The sequence below is a fragment of the Hypomesus nipponensis genome, chromosome 4 (assembly GCF_054491055.1).
Source record: "Hypomesus nipponensis isolate SF chromosome 4, ASM5449105v1, whole genome shotgun sequence".
Classification (NCBI taxonomy): Eukaryota; Metazoa; Chordata; class Actinopteri; order Osmeriformes; family Osmeridae; genus Hypomesus; species Hypomesus nipponensis.
Genome location: NC_140364.1, coordinates 337,501 through 342,500, shown reverse-complemented (window position 1 = coordinate 342,500; position 5,000 = coordinate 337,501). Strand labels below are relative to the sequence as shown.

General features: G+C 47.0%; 4 non-coding genes and 13 pseudogenes across 4 annotated transcripts; all 17 read right to left on the bottom strand.

Annotated features, from left to right (window-relative positions):
• Window positions 1-18: 18 nt before the first annotated feature.
• Window positions 19-137, bottom strand: LOC146292880 (5S ribosomal RNA; annotated as a pseudogene).
• Window positions 138-311: 174 nt separating this feature from the next.
• On the bottom strand, window positions 312-430 carry LOC146292879 (5S ribosomal RNA; annotated as a pseudogene).
• A 170-nt stretch (window positions 431-600) lies between these two features.
• On the bottom strand, window positions 601-709 carry LOC146292878 (5S ribosomal RNA; annotated as a pseudogene).
• A 451-nt stretch (window positions 710-1,160) lies between these two features.
• Window positions 1,161-1,279, bottom strand: LOC146292877 (5S ribosomal RNA; annotated as a pseudogene).
• A 172-nt stretch (window positions 1,280-1,451) lies between these two features.
• Window positions 1,452-1,570, bottom strand: LOC146292876 (5S ribosomal RNA). Its single transcript, XR_014754287.1, has one exon. It is a non-coding gene; the product is annotated as a 5S ribosomal RNA (ribosomal RNA).
• A 180-nt stretch (window positions 1,571-1,750) lies between these two features.
• On the bottom strand, window positions 1,751-1,869 carry LOC146292875 (5S ribosomal RNA). Its single transcript, XR_014754160.1, has one exon. It is a non-coding gene; the product is annotated as a 5S ribosomal RNA (ribosomal RNA).
• A 170-nt stretch (window positions 1,870-2,039) lies between these two features.
• Window positions 2,040-2,158, bottom strand: LOC146292874 (5S ribosomal RNA; annotated as a pseudogene).
• Window positions 2,159-2,328: 170 nt separating this feature from the next.
• LOC146292873 (5S ribosomal RNA) lies at window positions 2,329-2,457 on the bottom strand (annotated as a pseudogene).
• A 172-nt stretch (window positions 2,458-2,629) lies between these two features.
• Window positions 2,630-2,748, bottom strand: LOC146292872 (5S ribosomal RNA; annotated as a pseudogene).
• A 176-nt stretch (window positions 2,749-2,924) lies between these two features.
• On the bottom strand, window positions 2,925-3,043 carry LOC146292871 (5S ribosomal RNA; annotated as a pseudogene).
• Window positions 3,044-3,213: 170 nt separating this feature from the next.
• On the bottom strand, window positions 3,214-3,332 carry LOC146292870 (5S ribosomal RNA; annotated as a pseudogene).
• A 174-nt stretch (window positions 3,333-3,506) lies between these two features.
• Window positions 3,507-3,625, bottom strand: LOC146292869 (5S ribosomal RNA; annotated as a pseudogene).
• A 168-nt stretch (window positions 3,626-3,793) lies between these two features.
• LOC146292868 (5S ribosomal RNA) lies at window positions 3,794-3,912 on the bottom strand (annotated as a pseudogene).
• Window positions 3,913-4,084: 172 nt separating this feature from the next.
• LOC146292867 (5S ribosomal RNA) lies at window positions 4,085-4,203 on the bottom strand. Its single transcript, XR_014754286.1, has one exon. It is a non-coding gene; the product is annotated as a 5S ribosomal RNA (ribosomal RNA).
• A 172-nt stretch (window positions 4,204-4,375) lies between these two features.
• On the bottom strand, window positions 4,376-4,494 carry LOC146292866 (5S ribosomal RNA). Its single transcript, XR_014754159.1, has one exon. It is a non-coding gene; the product is annotated as a 5S ribosomal RNA (ribosomal RNA).
• Window positions 4,495-4,662: 168 nt separating this feature from the next.
• On the bottom strand, window positions 4,663-4,781 carry LOC146292865 (5S ribosomal RNA; annotated as a pseudogene).
• Window positions 4,782-4,951: 170 nt separating this feature from the next.
• LOC146292864 (5S ribosomal RNA) overlaps window positions 4,952-5,000 on the bottom strand; it is a 119-nt pseudogene continuing 70 nt past the window's right edge.

Here is a 5,000-nt window from a genome sequence, read left to right as displayed (position 1 = left end):
TAAATGAATGAGCAAAAGAGCATACAGCACCTGGTATTCCCAGGCGGTCTCCCATCCAAGTACTAACCAGGCCCGACCCTGCTTAGCTTCCGAGATGAGACGAGATCGGGCGTTGCCAGGCTGGTGTGGCCGTACGAAATAAGTTGACAACCATAGGCTACTTATCCATATACAGATTTGGCATTTGACAATGCAAGGTGGTCTCTCTCTCTCTCTCTCTCGTGTCAAAATGAAAACAGCTTCCAGCCCCTTTCATGAAGGACTACTTGTGCATATTGCAAGATTTCAGTTTATAAGTGAATGAGCAAAAGAGCATACAGCACCTGGTATTCCCAGGCGGTCTCCCATCCAAGTACTAACCAGGCCCGACCCTGCTTAGCTTCCGAGATCAGACGAGATCGGGCGTTGGCAGGCTGGTTTGGCCGTACGAAATAAGTTGACAACCACAGGCTACTTATCCATATACAGATTTGGCATTTGACAATGCAAGGTGGTCTCTCTCTCTCTCTCGTGTCAAAATGAAAACTGCTTCCAGCCCCATTCATGAAGGACTACTTGTGCATATTGCAAGATTTCAGTTTCTAAGTGAATGAGCAAAAGAGCATACAGCACCTGGTATTCCCAGGCGGTCTCCCATCCAAGTACTAACCAGGCCCGACCCTGCTTAGCTTCCGAGATCAGACGTTGCCAGGCTGGTGTGGCCGTACGAAATAAGTTGACAACCATAGGCTACTTATCCATATACAGATTTGGCAATTGACAATGCAAGGTGGTCTCTCTCTCTCTCTCGTGTCAAAATGAAAGCAGCTTCCAGCCCCTTTCATGAAGGACTACTTGTGCATATTGCAACATTTCAGTTTCTAAGTGAATGAGCAAAAGAGCATACTGCACTTGGTATTCCCAGGCGGTCTCTCATCCAAGTACTAACCAGGCCCGACCCTGCTTAGCTTCCGAGATCAGGCGTTCCCAGGCTGGTGTGGCCGTACGAAATAAGTTGACAACCATAGGCTACTTATCCATATACAGATTTGGCATTTGACAATGCAAGGTGGTCTCTCTCTCTCTCTCTCGTGTCAAAATGAAAACAGCTTCCAGCCCCTTTCATGAAGGACTACTTGTGCATATTGCAAGATTTCAGTTTCTAAGTGAATGAGCAAAAGAGCATACAGCACCTGGTATTCCCAGGCGGTCTCCCATCCAAGTACTAACCAGGCCCGACCCTGCTTAGCTTCCGAGATCAGACGAGATCAGGCGTTGCCAGGCTGGTTTGGCCGTACGAAATAAGTTGACAACCATAGGCTACTTATCCATATACAGATTTGGTATTTGACAATGCAAGGTGGTCTCTCTCTCTCTCTCTCGTGTCAAAATGAAAACAGCTTCCAGCCCCTTTCATGAAGGACTACTTGTGCATATTGCAAGATTTCAGTTTCTAAGTGAATGAGCAAAAGAGCATACAGCACCTGGTATTCCCAGGCGGTCTCCCATCCAAGTACTAACCAGGCCCGACCCTGCTTAGCTTCCGAGATCAGACGAGATCGGGCGTTCCCAGGCTGGTGTGGCCGTACGAAATAAGTTGACAACCATAGGCTACTTATCCATATACAGATTTGGCATTTGACAATGCAAGGTGGTCTCTCTCTCTCTCTCTCTCTCTCTTGTGTCAAAATGAAAACAGTTTCCAGCCCCTTTCATGAAGGACTACTTGTGCATATTGCAAGATTTCAGTTTATAAGTGAATGAGCAAAAGAGCATACAGCACCTGGTATTCCCAGGCGGTCTCCCATCCAAGTACTAACCAGGCCCGACCCTGCTTAGCTTCCGAGATCAGACGAGATCGGGCGTTGCCAGGCTGGTTTGGCCGTACGAAATAAGTCGACAACCATAGGCTACTTATCCATATACAGATTTGGCATTTGACAATGCAAGGTGGTCTCTCTCTCTCTCTCGTGTCAAAATGAAAACAGATTCCAGCCCCTTTCATGAAGGACTACTTGTGCATATTGCAAAATTTCAGTTTCTAAATGAATGAGCAAAAGAGCATACAGCACCTGGTATTCCCAGGCGGTCTCCCATCCAAGTACTAACCAGGCCCGACCCTGCTTAGCTTCCGAGATGAGACGAGATCGGGCGTTGCCAGGCTGGTGTGGCCGTACGAAATAAGTTGACAACCATAGGCTACTTATCCATATACAGATTTGGCATTTGACAATGCAAGGTGGTCTCTCTCTCTCTCTCGTGTCAAAATGAAAACAGCTTCCAGCCCCTTTCATGAAGGACTACTTGTGCATATTGCAAGATTTCAGTTTATAAGTGAATGAGCAAAAGAGCATACAGCACCTGGTATTCCCAGGCGGTCTCCCATCCAAGTACTAACCAGGCCCGACCCTGCTTAGCTTCCGAGATCAGACAAGATCGGCCAAGATCGGCCGTTGCCAGGCTGGTTTGGCCGTACGAAATAAGTTGACAACCATAGGCTACTTATCCATATACAGATTTGGCATTTGACAATGCAAGGTGGTCTCTCTCTCTCTCTCTCGTGTCAAAATGAAAACAGCTTCCAGCCCCTTTCATGAAGGACTACTTGTGCATATTGCAAGATTTCAGTTTCTAAGTGAATGAGCAAAAGAGCATAGAGCACCTGGTATTCCCAGGCGGTCTCCCATCCAAGTACTAACCAGGCCCGACCCTGCTTAGCTTCCGAGATCAGACGAGATCGGGCGTTGCCAGGCTGATTTGGCCGTACGAAATAAGTTGACAACCATAGGCTACTTATCCATATACAGATTTGGCATTTGACAATGCAAGGTGGTCTCTCTCTCTCTCTCTCTCTTGTGTCAAAATGAAAACAGTTTCCAGCCCCATTCATGAAGGACTACTTGTGCATATTGCAAGATTTCAGTTTCTAAGTGAATGAGCAAAAGAGCATACAGCACCTGGTATTCCTAGGCAGTCTCCCATCCAAGTACTAACCAGGCCCGACCCTGCTTAGCTTCCGAGATGAGACGAGATGGGGCTTTGCCAGGCTGGTGTGGCCGTACGAAATAAGTTGACAACCATAGGCTACTTATCCATATACAGATTTGGCAATTGACAATGCAAGGTGGTCTCTCTCTCTCTCTCGTGTCAAAATGAAAACAGATTCCAGCCCCTTTCATGAAGGACTACTTGTGCATATTGCAAAATTTCAGTTTCTAAATGAATGAGCAAAAGAGCATACAGCACCTGGTATTCCCAGGCGGTCTCCCATCCAAGTACTAACCAGGCCCGACCCTGCTTAGCTTCCGAGATGAGACGAGATCGGGCGTTGCCAGGCTGGTGTGGCCGTACGAAATAAGTTGACAACCATAGGCTACTTATCCATATACAGATTTGGCATTTGACAATGCAAGGTGGTCTCTCTCTCTCTCTCTCTCGTGTCAAAATGAAAACAGCTTCCAGCCCCTTTCATGAAGGACTACTTGTGCATATTGCAAGATTTCAGTTTATAAGTGAATGAGCAAAAGAGCATACAGCACCTGGTATTCCCAGGCGGTCTCCCATCCAAGTACTAACCAGGCCCGACCCTGCTTAGCTTCCGAGATCAGACGAGATCGGCCGTTGCCAGGCTGGTTTGGCCGTACGAAATAAGTTGACAACCATAGGCTACTTATCCATATACAGATTTGGCATTTGACAATGCAAGGTGGTCTCTCTCTCTCTCGTGTCAAAATGAAAACAGCTTCCAGCCCCTTTCATGAAGGACTACTTGTGCATATTGCAAGATTTCAGTTTCTAAGTGAATGAGCAAAAGATCATACAGCACCTGGTATTCCCAGGCGGTCTCCCATCCAAGTACTAACCAGGCCCGACCCTGCTTAGCTTCCGAGATCAGACGAAATCGGCCGTTGCCAGGCTGGTTTGGCCGTACGAAATAAGTTGACAACCATAGGCTACTTATCCATATACAGATTTGGCATTTGACAATGCAAGGTGGTCTCTCTCTCTCTCTCTCGTGTCAAAATGAAAACAGCTTCCAGCCCCTTTCATGAAGGACTACTTGTGCATATTGCAAGATTTCAGTTTCTAAGTGAATGAGCAAAAGAGCATACAGCACCTGGTATTCCCAGGCGGTCTCCCATCCAAGTACTAACCAGGCCCGACCCTGCTTAGCTTCCGAGATCAGACGAGATCGGGCGTTCCCAGGCTGGTGTGGCCGTACGAAATAAGTTGACAACCATAGGCTACTTATCCATATACAGATTTGGTATTTGACAATGCAAGGTGGTCTCTCTCTCTCTCTCTCGTGTCAAAATGAAAACAGCTTCCAGCCCCTTTCATGAAGGACTACTTGTGCATATTGCAAGATTTCAGTTTCTAAGTGAATGAGCAAAAGAGCATACAGCACCTGGTATTCCCAGGCGGTCTCCCATCCAAGTACTAACCAGGCCCGACCCTGCTTAGCTTCCGAGATCAGACGAGATCGGGCGTTGCCAGGCTGGTTTGGCCGTACGAAATAAGTTGACAACCATAGGCTACTTATCCATATACAGATTTGGCATTTGACAATGCAAGGTGGTCTCTCTCTCTCTCTCTCTCTCGTGTCAAAATGAAAACAGCTTCCAGCCCCATTCATGAAGGACTACTTGTGCATATTGCAAGATTTCAGTTTCTAAGTGAATGAGCATACAGCACCTGGTATTCCCAGGCGGTCTCCCATCCAAATACTAACCAGGCCCGACCCTGCTTAGCTTCCGAGATCAGACGAGATTGGGCGTTGCCAGGCTGGTATGGCCGTACAAAATAAGTTGACAACCATAGGCTACTTATCCATATACAGATTTGGCATTTGACAATGCAAGGTGGTCTCTCTCTCTCTCTCGTGTCAAAATGAAAACAGCTTCCAGCCCCTTTCTTGAAGTACTACTTGTGCATATTGCAAGATTTCAGTTTCTAAGTGAATGAGCAAAAGAGCATACATCACTTGGTATTCCCAGGCGGTCTCCCATCCAAGTACTAAC